Source organism: Pan troglodytes, chromosome Y (genome assembly GCF_028858775.2).
Source record: "Pan troglodytes isolate AG18354 chromosome Y, NHGRI_mPanTro3-v2.0_pri, whole genome shotgun sequence".
Classification (NCBI taxonomy): domain Eukaryota; kingdom Metazoa; phylum Chordata; class Mammalia; order Primates; family Hominidae; genus Pan; species Pan troglodytes.
Genome location: NC_072422.2, coordinates 11,659,851 through 11,675,952, shown reverse-complemented (window position 1 = coordinate 11,675,952; position 16,102 = coordinate 11,659,851).

The following is a 16,102-nucleotide window of genomic DNA, read 5'->3' as shown; positions in this document are numbered from 1 at the left end:
AGGTGGAGGTCCCTATCCACTCCTCACCAGATTGTATTCTCACCCCTATCTGACCTTGTTGCTTCTCATACTCTCTGTCCAAGAATGAAATCACAAGACTATGGAGGATGTGCCCCCTCAAGACCTGAATCACCTGTTTGGCAGGGATCCAAATTCGAGATACATTCAAGGGGTACTGTGGACAGGACTACTAGTGTCCCTCCCTGGCTTGGCCTCAAGACAATGAAACACTGGGAGATGTCTGTTCATGAGTGTTGTGTGCTCCTCTTCTTTCTAGAAGCATGATTGTTTTGGCAGGGGGAAGTGATTTGGATTTTGGAGGGTATCAGCGATCCTCTCAGTTCACTACAGATTCATTATCAACAGAATAATAGAGAACACAGAACCCTTTAGCCCAAGCAGAGCCACACAGACACACCAACAAGATATTGAGAGACTCAATAAAAAGAAGCATTGCAATGCATTAGTAACATTCCTCTAAGGAGACTCCATTTACAGGCACACACAGAAAAACACACACAAAGACACACACATATGCAGTCATCCAACGCTAGCATTACTTTCAAAGAAACACACAGCCCATAGCTTCTGAGGCTATGTGTTTCTAAAGGAAGCCCTACCTGGGAGACAGCAACTCCGGTGAACACAGGCTAGCTTTACCTAGAAATTACAGTGGGGAAAGTTTCAAAAAGACACCCCTACAAAGCCTAGGCAGGCCTGAGGAATCCTGCAAATTATTTTGGATCCTTAGGGATTTCATGGCTTACTCCTGGTGCTCTGCTGGATGTTTCTACAGGCTGGCTCATGTCTGCTCTCTCCTAGGATCATGGGACTATCCATTGCATCCAACAGAGAACATAAGTGAGAGTCCATGGTTAAAACAACTCCACGGAGATCTCCTTCTCCACCAAGTCGCAAGGACTTCCTGCTAGACAACGGTGGCATTCATTGTGTTGCTAGCCAGAGCTCACAACTCAGGCCCCAAGCCCTGAGACTGGCACATGTGCATCCATGAGGCAGGCACAGTCCCTCAGCTTTCAGAGCTGTCAGCCTGCCTAAGCAGAAGAAAATGGTTCAAGTAGAGTTGGTCTGGTATTGGGAAAAATGCTGCCTCTTATATCTCCCTGCATGACTCTAAAAGTCTCAACATTAGGGCCACTTCAGGCCATCTTTGTGGTAGAGTCCTGTGAGGAGGAGTCGTTTTGCGACTGTGAGGTGGTTCCTGGAAACTGCTCATCTGAATCCATTGCAGAAAGAGACTGTGTGCAAGAATCCGTTTCTTTGGGGATTATAATATAGTATGATGAGAGGTTGAGGAGCCTTTCAGTGATGGAATCATACCTGAGCTTCCAGAGGCAGGTGTCACTGAAAGATAGTCATGCCTTTAACCTCACTGCCTCACTTCATCTTAGTCCTCGCAGGGGATCTCTGGGAAAGGTAGGGACCACGATAAGGCAAGTCCAAGCTGGAGCACTGTTCTCACACCTTGAACTGGCTTCTCACAGGTACAGATGAGGTTGAGACACTGTTTTAGAGGCCATATGTGGTGATTACAAGCACTAACATGGTGTCTAGTAGTGTTGTTGAAAGGCACTGTTGACCCCCCATGAAAGCAAAGGAAGATCATTGTATACCTGAGAGAATGAGCTGCCTAGTGCTGGAGTCCAAGCAACATTCAAAGATTCCTCTCAGAGGACAGAAAAGCCTTCTTCAATTTGCAAAAATCCTGAGCCTCCAAAAGGAGACCACAACCCACAACCTGGTGAACAGTCAGCCTACTGGAAGATTCTTTTGCTCCCTGAAATCCGTGGCAGCCAAGAGATTTGTGGTAAGAAGCAGTTCCATCTAGCAACAACCCAATGAAAGACACCTTCCAGAGTGAGAAAAGACTTGCAGATGCAATGAAAGAGAACATAGGTTCTCATGCAAAAGTCAGATGGGAATGCCTGTTTCTCAACCTATAGGTGGGCAGTCCTCTAATGTAAGTCGGAGAACAAGAGTTTACTTGTTGGTGGATGTAACGTGAATTTGCGGTTTAAAATGTATCACAGCTTTCCAGTCATTAAAACGTGAAAATGTTTAGTTGAAATTACTCATGCAATGGATTCCGATGAGGGTCTCTTTCCGTTATCTGGGAAACGTTTAGTATGGAAGACGTTGAGCCAGATTTAGGATATCCTAGGCCAATGAGAAACATGGAAGTCAGCAAAAGAAGAGGAAAGTGTGGCGGTCACCTCACACTCAACATTAATCCATCTCACTCCTATATGGCTACGGGTATGAAAGCTCTCTAATTGGGAGTCAGCTGGTTTGCATTCCAATGTTCCGTGACCACCAGAGTACTCCCATCTTAATAGCAGGCATGATGAGGACCAACTGTGCAATTAAGGGAACGCAGGGATGCTATTGTAAGCAATTTCTGTGTCACCTGTCTTAATATTTTTTGCAGGTCAAGGTTTGGGTCCTCATTCATCCCTCACCAGATTGTAGCCACATCCCAATCTGACCTTATTGCTGCTCACACTCTCTGTCACAGAATGAAATCCCAAGACAATGGAGGAGTGCCCCCTCATGACCTGTTGCACCTGCTCCACAGGGAACAAAAGTCAAGGTAAATTCAAGGGGCACTGCAGACAAGGCTGCTTGTGTCTCTCCCTGGGTTAGCCTCAAGATAATGAAACACTGGGAGATGCCTGCTTTTGAATGTGATGTGCTCCTCTTCTTTCTAGAAGAATAGATATATTTGCAGGGGAAGGTGATTTGGGTTCCAGCGAGTTTCAGCCAGCCTCCCAATTCACTGCAGATTCGTGATCCACAGGAAAAAATAAAGAACAAGAGCCCCACAGCCCAAGCAGAACCACACAGACAGACCACCAAAAGGTTGGGAGACTCAAAAAATAAAAAATAAAAAAAGGCTGAAGTGCATTAGCCGCATTCCTTTAAGCAAACTCCACTTACAGACACACACACACACACACACACACAATGCCAAACACACACACAATGCCAAACACACACAAACATACAACAATCAAAACACTCCTACAGAAACAGACAATCTAGAAGCTGCTGAGACTGCCTGGTTCTAAAGGAAGACCAAACTTGGAGACAGCAACCATGGGGAACACTAGTGGGCTGCACCTAGAAATCACAGTGGGGCAAGTTTCAAAAAAACTCACCCCTACAACGTTGAGGCAGGCCTGAAAAATTGTAAAAATCCTTTTAGATCCTTAGGAATTTTGCAGTTTATTTCTTAGGTTGTGCTTGAAGTTTCTTCAAACTGGCTTACATCTGCTGTCTCCTAGAATCATCGGTCTATCTCATTGATCCCACAGAGAAGACAGGTGAAATTCCACTGCTGATGCAACTTCTCAGATGCCTCCTTCTCTGGAAAGCTTCACGGCCTTTGGTCTAGGAAAATGTGGCATTGATTTTGAGGCTAGCCAGAGCTCACAGCTTGGGCATGGTGCCATGAACCTAGAGCATGTGTATTTGAGATATAGGTGGGGGCATCCAGCTGTCAGAACTATCAGCATCCCTAAGCAGAGGTAAATAGTACAGGCAGAACCAGACTTGAAATAGGAAAACTCTGCCTGCCAAAACCCACAGCAGTCCCCTAAAACTCTCAAACTCTTGGCTCTTCAGGCTGTCTCCATGGTGGTGTCGCACTGGAGAAGGAGGCATTTTGAGACTGAAGTGGTCGCTGAAAACTGATCTTGTGACTCCATTCATGAAAGAGGCTGTGTGAAAGAATTGGCTCCCATGGGGATTGGAATATAGTCTGGTGTGTTGTGGAGGGTTCACTGGGTAATGGAATCACATCTAAGACAGCAGAGGTCGGTGTCAGTGAAAGATGGCTGGGCTCTTGTCCTCACTGCCTCCCTTCATCCTGGGCCTCACAGGGGCTTTCTGGGAAAGGCAGGAACCACGACAAAGGCAAGGCCAAGTTGGAACCGTCTTCTCACATCTTGGACTAACCTCTCACATGTGCAGATGAGGTTGAGACAGTGTGTCAGAAGTGGTCTGTGGAGAAGACAAGCCTGAAAGTGGTGCCCAGTAGTGCTGTCAAGAAGTAAAGTGGATTTCCATAAGAGAAAAAAAAAAATTAAGGCTGATCTGATAGAATGAGCTGCGTTGTTCTTCAATTGAACCAATGTTCAATAATTCCTGTCTGAAGAACAGAAAGCCTCCTGTAAAGTGCAAAAAACCTCAGCCCCCAAAAGAAGACAGTGACCCACAACCTGGAGTGCAGCCAGCCTACCTGAAGTCCTTTTGCTGTCTGAAATCCCTGGCAGCTAAATAATCTGTGCCATCCAGCAACAGACCAATGAAGAATCCCTCCATGATAAGAAGGTCATGCAGATAAAATAAAACACAAGCTACATTACTAGGAATGAGCCAGACATGGCTGCCTGTTTCTCATCTGACAGGAATCCTGCAGCCCTGTGATAGATGTGAGAGAACTAGAGTTTCCTTTCTGGTGATGGTAAAGGGAAATATATGTTTTTAGAAGTCTCAAAGATGCCCAGTCAGTAAAACGTGACAGTGTTTAAAAGGAAACCCTCATGCAATGGATTTCCATGAGGGTCATTCTCTGTGAACTTGGAAACTTTCAGTGTGGAAGTCATTGATCCAGACCAAGGAAACCCTAGGTCAATGAAGGACATGGAAATCATGAAGAGAAGAGGCAAGGTGGAGGCCACATCCCACCCAGCATCAATCCATTCCACTCCCATTCACCTCCAGGTACAGAAAGCACTCAAATCAGAAGTTCACCAGGATGGCAAGAATTTGCACTCCAAATATTCCTTGTGCTAAGACCTGCTCCATCATGGAGACCATAACCGAGAGGCACTACAGGAATTAAGAAAAGACACAGAAATAGAGTGCGAAGTTGGAATCAGGGGGCTAATTGCCTTCAGAGCTGAGAGCCTCGAACAGAGTTTGACCTACATTTTTATTGATAGCAAAACAGTGATTAGCATTTTTTTCTATAGATAATAGAATAGCTAAAAGTATTCCCTACAGAAAACAGAAAGACAGGCTGTGGTTTGCTGTCTTCAGCAGAAACATGTCCTTAAGGCACAAATCACTCATTATATTGTTGGTGATTTTAGAATGTCTTGAGCTGTTTTCCCCACTTGTTGGGCCAGATGTTCTTTGCCGTCATTTCTGTAAACCAACAACCTCTAGCGTAGCCTTCATAGACATCATGAGCATGTTACATTGCTGCCGAGATTTCATTTATGGCCAGTTTCTCCTGGTCCGTTTATGGCCGGGCTTGGGGACTCCCAACAAATTGCCCGCTGGAGTACTCCCACCTGAACCCTGGGCCACGGTGTGGACTACTTGTGCAATTAATGGAATGTGGGAATAGTGGTGGAACCACCTTCAGTGTTATCGGTTTTCATGTTTTTTCTTTCTTTTGCAGGTGAACTGTGCAACCCTATCCACCCTCACCAGATTGTACTGTCACCCCTACCTGACCATATTGCTGTTCACACTTTATGTTCATCTTGGGATGAAATCCCAAGAAGATGGAGAAGTTCTTGCTTGCGATGTGAAGCAACTGCTCAGTTGGAAACCAAATTTGAAGTAAATTCCAATAGCCCTGTGGACAAGACTGCTAGTGTTTCTTCCTGAGTTGGCCACAGGACAATGAAACAGTAAACATTATATCTTCTAGAAGAGAGTTTTTTTTGTTTGTTTGTTTTTGTTGTTTTTTTTTTTTTTTTTTTTTTTTTTTTTTTTTTTTTTTTTTTTTTTTGCAGGGGGAGGTGATTTGTACACTGGCAGGTCTCAGCCCATCTTCCAATTCACTGCAGATTCATGATCCATAGAAAAACAAAGAATACTGAGACCCACAGAGCAAGCAGAGACCCACAGAAAGGTTTCCAAAATGTTGAGAGACTCAAAAAATAAAAATAAAAGAAGCACTGAAGTGAGTTAGCCACATCATTCCTTTAAACGGACTCCACTTACAAATGCACACACACACACACACACACACACACAATGTATCACAAATGCAGACATTCAGCACTTACAACACTTCCCCAGAAACACACAGCTAGGCAGCTCCTGAGGCTGCGTGGTTCTGCAGAAACAAAGACCTGGAAGAAAGGAACCCCAGGGAACACAGGTGCACTATACCTAGAAATCACAGTGGTCCAATTTCAAAAACACACTCCTAGAGTGTCTAGGCAGTCCTGAGGAATCCTGAAGATTTTTTTTTTTTTAACCCATAGGGACGTCTCAGATATTCTTTGGGCCGTGCTTGATATTTTTTCAAGTTGGCTCACGTCTGCCCTCTCCTAGGATTATGGGATTATCCCAACAATTCCGCAGAGAAGACAGGCGAAAGTCCACGGCTGACACATGTACACAAAATTCTCCTTCTCTGCCAAGATGCAGGAATTTATTTCTATGCAATGATGACATTCATTGTGAAGCTAACCAAATATCACAATCAATTCTGGTGCCCTGAGACTAGCATAGGCACATTCATGAAGCACACTTGGTCGCCCAGCCATAGGAGCTCTCAGTCTGCCTAAGGAGAGGAAAATGGTACAGGCAGAGCCAAGCTGGTATGGGTAAAAAGGCTGCCTGAGAAAACCCAATATGGAACCCTAAAGGTCTTGACTTCAGGGCCCATTAGGGCCATCTCTATGTTCGGTTCCACTGCAGGAGGATGCATTTTGAGGCTGTGATGTGGTCGCTGGAAACTGCTCTTCTGTCTCCATTTATGAAAGATGCTCTGTGCAAGAATAAGGTCCCTTGGAGTTTAAAATATAGTCTAGTATGTTGTTGAGGGTACTTTTGGTAATAGAATTATGCCTGAGACCCCACAGGCAAGTGTCTGTGAAGGATGGCTGACATCTTGACCTCACTGTCTCCCTTCATCCCAGTTCTTTCAGGGGTTCTCTAGGAAAGGCAGAAACCATGACAAAGCCAAATCCCAGGTGAAGCAGTGTTCTCAGACCTCTCAATGGCCTCTCACAGTTTTAGATGAGGTAGAGACTGGTTCTCAGAGGCAGTCTGTGGTGATGGCAAAACTGAAAGCTGTGTCCTGTAGTGCTGTTGAGGGGCACTGTGGATTCCCCATGGAAGCAATGAGAAATCAACATTCACCTGAGAGAATGAGATGCCTTGTGCTGGAGTCCAAGCAATGATCAATGATTCCTGTCAGAGGACCCAAAAGCCTCCTAAAAAGTGCAAACCACCTCATCCTCCCCAAGGAGAAAATGACCTACAACGTGGGGTGCAGCCAGCATACAAGAAGTCCCTTTCACTCTCTGAAATCACTGGCAGCTAAATAATATGTGGCAAAAGGCATCCACATCCACCCACAGTTCAAGAGATGAGCCACACCAAAATGAAAAAGCTGTGCAGATGAAATGAAACAACCTAGATTCCCAGGCCGAAGCCAGACATGGCTGCCTGCTTCTCATTTTACACAAATCATGCGCACCTTGGATAAAAGTGGAAGAACAAGTGTTTCTTTGTTGGCAGCTCTAATGGGAATTTATGGTTTTAAAACTATCCAAGTTCCCAGTCATTAAAATGTGACAGTGTTTAGAAGGAAACACTCATGCAATGGATTCCCACGAGGGTCGTTCTCTGTGAACTGGAAAACGTATGGTGTGGAAGTCCTTGAGACAGACTCAGGAAAACCTAGGCCAATGAGGAACACGGAGGTCAAAAAAAAAAAGGAAGAGGTGAGTGTGGAAGCCACATCCCAATCAGAACCTATCCATTCCACTGCCAAATGGCTCCACATATGAAAGCCCTCAAATCGGGAATTTGGCAGAATGCCCCCAATTTGTACTTTGAATATTCTTGCACATTGGAGTACTCCCACCTGAACACTGGGCTATGGTGCACACTGCTTTACTATTAAGGAAATGCAGGGATGGATTTGGAAGCATATTCTGTCATCTGTCTTCATTTTTTTTTTTTGCAGGTGAAGTTAGGAGACCATATCCAGGCCTCAACAGATTGTATCTGCACCCCTATCTGACCTTTTTGTTGCTCATATTCTATCTTCCAGGATGAAATCCCAAGACAATAGACAAGAGGCCCTTCATGATGTGAAGCACCTTCTCAGGTGAAAACCAAATTCAAGGTAAATTCTAAGGGACCTGAGGACAGGGCTGCAAGTGTCTCTCCCTGGGATGGCCCCAGGAAAATGAAACACTGGGAGATATCTATTTTTTGGTGTGCTGTGCTCTTCTTCATTCTAGAAGAGTGTTTTTTTTTTGAGAACCTTGTGATTTGGATGCTAGTGGACTCAGCAGGTCTCCAAACACACTATGGATTTAAGATCCACAGAAAATTAAATAACACAGAGCTTGGCAGTCCAAGAAGGAACCACAGAGACAGGCCACCAAGAGGTTGGAAGACTCCAAAAAGAAATACTGAAGTGCATTAGTCACATTCATTTAAGCAGACTCCACTTACAGGCACACACACACACACACTCAATGCCAAACACACAAGCAGACCTTCAGCACTCAAACATTCCTAAGTAACACACAGTTTGGCAGCTACTGAGGCTGAATTATTTTGCAGGGAGCCCCATCTGGGAGACACCAACCCTGGGGAACACAGGCGGGCTGTACCTGTAAATCACAGTGGGGCAAGTTACAAAAAGACTCACCCCTACAATGTATAGGCACACCTGGGGAATCCTGCAGATTTTGTTGGATCCTTAGGGATTTTATGGTTTCTTCCTGGCGCTCTGTTGACATTTCTACAGCATGGCTCATGTCTGTCCTTTCCTAAGATCATGAGACTGCCCCACGGGTCCCACAGAGAAGACAAGCAAAAGTCCACCACCAATGCAAATCCGTGAAGGTCTCCTTATCCCTCAAGCTGCAGGGACTTGTTGTGACATTTATTGTGAAGCTAGCCAGAGCTCACAATCAGGCCTAGTGGCCTGAGACAAGTGTATGTGCATTTGTGAAGGAGGCTCAGACGCTAGGCTGTCAGAGCTTTCAGACTGCCTAAGCAGAGGAAAATGGTACAGGCACAGCCTACCACATATCAGGGAAAAGGCTGCTGGAGAAAACCCACAGCAGAAACGTAACAGTCTCCACCTCAGGGTCCCTTCAGACTGTCTTTGTGGTTGAGTCTACTGGAGGGTAGGCATTTAGAGACTGTGAGATGGTCGCTGGAAACTGCTCTTCTGACTCCATTCCTGAAAGAGACTTTGTGCCAGAATCCAGTCCCATGGAAACAGGAATATACTCTGGTTTGTTGTTGAGCGTTCTTTGGGTGATAGAATCATACCTGAAACCCCAGAGGCAGGTGTCAGCAAAAGATGGCCAGGCTCTTGACTTCACTGAATGCTTTCATTCTGTCACTCACAGGGTTCTCTGGAAAGGCAGGAATCACGACCAGGGAAAGTACGTGGTGGAGCAGAGTTCTTACACCTTGGACTGGCCTCTCACAAATATAGATAAGGTAGAAACAGTTTTTCAGAGGCAGTCTGTGGTGATGGCAAGCCGGAAAAGCATGTCCAGTAGTGCTGTTGAAGGACGCTGTGGATTCTCCATGAAAGCAATGAGAATTTGAGGCTCACCTGACAGAATGAGCTCCCTTGTGCTGGAATCCAAGCAATGTTCAATTTTTCCTGTGAGAGGACCTAAAAACCTCCAGCAATGTGCAAATAACCTCAGGCCCCACAGTGAGACAACGAACCTAACCCTGGAGTGCAGTCGGCCTACCCAAAGTCGCTTTTGCTCTTTGAAATCCTCGGCAGATAAATATGTGTGGCAAAAGGCAGTCCCATCCAGCAACAGTGCAAAGAAAGAGCCCCTCCTCCACAGTGGGAAGGCTGTGCAGATGAAATAAAATGAAGATAGGATTACCAGGCAAAAGCCAGACATACTACAGGATGTCTCCTGTACGATGCTTCCTAAACAGGAATAAATGCTTCCTGTGTAGCATTTATTCTTCCCACAGGAATGAATAGCCATTGGATAGAAGTGGGAGAACAAGGGTTTCCTTCTTAGTGGCTGTAAATGGAATTTACATTTTTAAAATTATCAGAGCTGCCCAGTCATTAAAACATGACAGTGTTTAGAAGAAACCACTCATGCAATGGATTATCATGAGGGTCGTTCTCCATGAACTGGATATGTTTAGTGTGGAAGTCATTGAGCCAGACCCAGGAAACCCTAGGTCAACAAGAGACATGGAAGTCAGGAAGGGAAGATACAAGTGTGGAGGACACTTCCCCCACAGCATTAATCCATTCCACACCCGTTTGGCTCAGTGTATGCAAGCCCTCAAATTTGCCAGCTGGCCCCAATTTTCACTCCAAATGTCCTTTATAGATTGAAGTACTTCCAACAGAAAACCAGGCCATGATGTGGGCTGTTTGCGCAATTAATGGAATTCAGGGGCAATGTTGACGTATTGGAACCACCTTATGTGTCACCTGTCTTTTTTTTTTTTTTTTTTTTTTTTTTTTGCAGGTGGTGTTGAGGGACCACAACCAGATTGTATTCTCATTCCTATCTGAACGTATTGCTCCTCACACTATATGTTCCAGGATGAAATACCAAGATGATGGAGGAGTTCCCCTTCATGATATGAAGCACCTGCTCAGCTGAGAGCCAAATTAGAGGTAAACGCAAGGGGCTCTGCAGATAGGTCTGCTAGTGTCTCTCTTTGAATTGGTCTCAGGACAATGAAATACTGGGAAATGTCTTTTTTTTTATTGTGCTGTGCTTCTCTTTTTCTCAAAAAAAAAATTTTTTTTTTGATGTGAGAGTTAATTTAAACACCGGTAGGTCTTGGCCTGCCTCCAAACTCACTGTGGATTCATGTTTCAAACAAAAATAAAGAATACAGAGCCAGCAGCCCAAGCAGAACCACACAGATAGTCCAACAAAAGGTTAAGAAACTTAAAAAATGAAAAGTGTTGAAGAGTGTTTACCACATTCCTTTAAGCAGAGAGTCTGCTTACAGGCACACACAAACACACACACACACAAACAGAAACACACAATGCCATAGAGACACACAGAAATCCAACCCTTACAACACTCCCACAGAAACACACAGCCTGGCAGCTCCTGGGGCTGCTTAGTTCTTAAGGAAGCCCCACCTGGGAGAGAGTCACCCTGCAGAGTACAGGCAGACTGTACCTAGAAATCACAGTTGGGCAGGTTTCAAATAGAGTTGCCTCTACAATGGCTAGGCAGGCCTGAGGAAATCTGGAGATCATTTTGGATCCTTAGGGATTTTGTGGTTTACTCCTCGGGCTCTAGTTGACATTCCTTCAGGCTGGCTTATGTCTGCCCTCTCCTAGGATCATGGGACTATCCCATGTATACCACAGAGAAGAGAGGTGACAGTCTACCACCAATGAACCTCCAAGGAGGTCTCCTTCTCCGCTAAGCCACAGGAACATGTCTCTAGGCAAAGGTCACATTTATTATGGTTCCAGCCAGAGCTCCCAATCAGACCTGAAGCCAGGAGATTAGCAAATGTGCATTCTTGAAGCAGCCTCTGGTGCTAGTCTGTCAGAGCTGTCAGCCTGACTTAGCAGAGGAAAATGGCACAGGCAGAGCTGGCCTGGTATCAGTAAAAAGGCTTTCTGTGAAAAACTTCTGTGGGACCGTTAAAATCTCAAACTCAGGGCCACTTTGAGGAGTCTCCGTGGATGGGCCCAGATTAAAAAAAAAAAAAAAAGGCATTTTGAGACTGTGAAGTGGTCGCTGGAAACTGCTGTTTTGACTCTATTCCTGAAAGAGGCTATGTGACAGAGTTGCATCCCATGGGGATTGGAATATTCTGTGGTGTGTTTTTGAGGGTTCTTTCAGTGATAGAATCCAATCTGAGACCCCAGAGGAGGGTGTCAGTGATAGATGGCCAGGGTTTTGACCCTCAATGAAGCCTCCCTTCATTCTGGGCATCGCAGAGGCTCTGTGGGAAATGCAGGAACCACAACAAAGGCAAATCCAAGGTGGAGCAGTGTTATGACAACTCGTTCTGGCCTCTCATGGGTGCAGATTAGGTTGAGACAGTGTCTCAGAGAATATCTGTGGTGATAGCAACTCTGAAAAATGTGTTCTGTAGTGCTGTTCAGAGGCACTGTGGATTCCTCATGAAAGCAAAGAAAAATCAAATCTTGACTGAGAGAACAAGCTGCCTTGTGCTTGAATCCAAGCAATGTTCAATGATTTATTCAGTGGACCCAAAGTCTTCCTTCAAAGTGCAAGCATCTTCAGTCCACAAAGAGCGAAAATGTACCACAACCTGGAGTGCTTCCAGCCTACTCAAAATCCCTTTTGCTCTCTGAAATCCCTGGCAGGAAAATAATCTATGGTGAGATGCAGTCTCATCCTGCAATAGCCCAATTAAAGAGTCCTCCACTGCCCAGTCATTAAAATGGAACAGTGTTTAGAATGAAACATTCATGAAATGGATTCCCATTACAGTCCTTCTCCAAGAACAGAGAAATGTTTAGTGTGGAAGTCATTGAGCCAGACCAGGAAACCGTAGGCTGATGAGGAACATGGAATTTAGGAAAAGAATAGGCAATGTGGAGGCCACATCCCACCCAGCATCAATCCATTTCAAGAACATCTGGCTCGGGGCATGAAAATCCTCAAATCTGGAGTTTGTCAGTATGGTCCCAATTTACACTCCAAAGGTTCCTTGCACGTTGGAGTACTGTCACTTGAACACTGGACCAGGGAGTAAACTGCTTATGCAAATAAGGGAAGGAGGGGATAGAGTTGGAAGCACCTTCTGTGTCATCTGTCTTCATTTATTTTACAGGTGACGTTGTGGGACCCTATCCATCTCTCACCAGATTGAATCCTCATGCCTATCTGACCTTATTTCTGCTTACACTCTATGTCCCAGGGTGAAATCCCAAGATGATAGAAAATGCTTCCTCACCACGTGAAGGTCCTGCTCAGCTGGGAACCATATTCCAGGTAAATTCAACAGGTCCTGCAAACAGCAATGCTACTACTTATACCTGGGTTGGCCACAGGACAATGAAACACTGGGAGATGTCCCTTTTTGTGTCATGTGCTTCTCTTCTTTCCAGAAGAGTGACTTTTTTCTTTCCAGGGGGAGGTGATGTGGATGCGGGAGGTGATCTTGGCAAGTTTCCCAATTCACAGTGGATTCATGACCCATAGAGAAATAAATAACATGGAGCCTCACAGCACAAGCAGAGCCACACAGACAGGCCGCCAAAATGTTGGGAGACTCAAAAAAAAAGAAGTGCTGAAGTGTGTTAGCCACATTGCTTTAAGCAGACACCATTTACAGCACATACACATACACACACACACACACACACACACACTCAAGCAGACATCCAACACTTACAACACTCTCACAAAACACAAACCCCGGCAGCTCCCAAGGTTTCATGGTTCTGCTGAAAGCCCCACCTGGAAGAGAGCAACGCCAGGGAACAGAGGTGCGCTGTACCTACAAATCACAGTGCGGCAAGTTTCAAAAATACTCATCCTACAACGTCCAGGCAGGCCTGCAAAATCCTGCAGATCTCTTTGATTTTTAGGGATTTCAATGTTTATTTCCAGGGCTGTGCTTAACGTTTCTTTAGGCTGGCTCAATTCTGCACTCTCATAAGATTATGAGACTACCCCATGGATCCTTGAGAAGACAGGAGAGAGACTACCGCTAACGCACCTCCATGGAGGACACTTTCTCTGACAAGTCTCAGGATATTGTCACTAGGCAACTGTGACATTCACTGTGATGGTAGGCAGAGCTCACAATCAGACCTGGTGCCCTGAGACTAGAGCATGCACATTCATCACGCTGGCTGGGGTGCCTATCCATCAGAGCTAACCACCTGTTTAAGCAGAGTAAAATTTTTCAGACAAAGCTGTCGTAGTATCGGTAAAAAGGCTTCCTGTGAAAATGCACTGTGGGACCCTAAAGGTCTTTAACTCAAAGCCACATCCAGCTGTATCCTTTGCCAGGTACCACTAGAGAAAAAGATGTTTCAAGAGTCGGAAATGATCTCTGGAATCTGCTATTTGGATTCAATTTCCAATGAGACTTTGTGCAAGAATCGGGTTCCATGGGGATTGGAATATAGTCTGGTGTGTTGTTGAGAATTCTTTGGTTGATAGAATTATGCCTGAGACCCCAGAGGCCAGTGTCAGTTAAAGATACTCGGACTCCTGACCTCGCTGTTTCCCTTCATCTCGGGCCTCGCAGGGGCTATTTAGGAAAGGCAGGAACCATGACAAATGCAAGTCCAAGGTGGAGTAGTGTTCTTATCCCACAGATTGGCTTCTCACATGAGAGATGAGGTTGGGACAGTGTCTCAGAGGCAGTCTGTGGAGAAGGCATACCTGAAAAGTATGTCCAATAGTGCTATTGAGGGTACTCTGGATTTCCTATTAAAGCAAAGAAAAATCAAAGCTCGATGGAGTGAACGAGCTGCCTTGTGCTTGAGTCCAACAATGTTCAATGATTTCTGTCAGAGGACCCAAAAGCCTCCTACAAATTGCAAACAACCTCAGCCCCGACAATGAGACGATGACCCACTAACAGGATTGCAGCCAGCCTACATGAAGTCCCTTTTGCTTTCTGAAATCCCTGGCAGTTAAATAATTTATGGTGAGAGGCAGTCCCATCCAGCAAGAGTCCAATGAGACACCACATCCAAAATAAGAAGGCTGTGCAGATGAGATTAAACACAGGCTAGATAATTGGGGAAAAGCCAGACATGGCTGCCTCATTCTTATCTTACAGGAATCATTCAGCCCTCCAATAAAGTGGGATAACAAGAGTTAACTTGTCTGTGGTTGTAATGGGAATTTATGGTTTTAAAAGTATCAATGCAGTTCAGTCATTAAAACATGACTCTGTTTAGAGAGAATCACTCATGCAATTCAGTCCCATGAGGTTTGTTCTCCATGAAATGGGAAACGTTTAGTGTGGAAATCCTGTAGCCAGACTTAGGAAACCCTAGGCAGACAATGATCATGAAGTCAAGAAAATAAGAAGCAAGTGTGGAGGCCACATCCCACCCAGCATTAATCCATTCCACTCTCATTTGGCTCCAGGTATGAAAACCCTCCAATCAGGACTTTGTCAGGATGCCCCCAATTTGCACTCCAAATGTCAATTTCACATTTGAGTACCCACACCTGAATACAAGGGCATGGTGTGGATTGCTTGTGCAATTAAGGGAATGCAAGGATGGAATCGGAAGCATCTTCTGTGTCATCTGTCTTCATTTTTTTTTTGGAGGTGAAATTGCAGGACCTTATCCACTCCTCACCATATTGTATCCTTACTTGTATCTGACCTTATTGCTGCTCACTCTGTATATCTCAGGATGAAATCCCAAAACGATGTAGGAGTGCTCCCTCACTCCATGAAACACCTGTTCATGTGGGAACCAAATTCATAGAAATTCAAAGTGCCCTGCAGACAGGACTGCTAGTGTCTCTCCCTGGGTTGGTCGCAAGACAAGGAAACACTGGGGGATATCTGTTTTTTGGGGTGGTGTGCTCATTTACTTTTTAGAAGAGTGGCTTTTTTGCAGAGAAAGATTATTTGGATGCCAGAAGGTCTCAGCCAGCCTCCTAATTCATTGTGGACTCATGATCCACATAAAAATAAAGAACATGGAAACTTGGAGCCCAAGCAGAGACATGACAGGCCATCAAAATGTTTTGGGTCTCAAAAAAAAAAATGAAGGGCTGAAGTGAGTTAATCACTTTCTTTTAAGCAGACTCCACTTACAACTACACACTGCCACACACACACAGATATCCAACACTCCCAACACTCCAACAAAAACACACAGCCAGACACTTCCTGAGGCTGCGTGGTTCTGCAGGAAGCCCCACCTGGGAGAGATCAACCCTGGAGAACACAGGTTGGCTGTACCTAGAAATCACAGTGGGACATGTTTCAAAAATACTCACCCCTACAACATCTAGCCAGGCCTGAGGAATACTGTAGATCCTTTTGGATTCTTAGGTATTTTGTAGTTTATTTCTGGGGGTATGTTTGCTGTTTCTCCAGGCTGGTTCACATCTGCCCTCTCCTAGGGTCATGGGACTGTCCCGTGTATTCGACA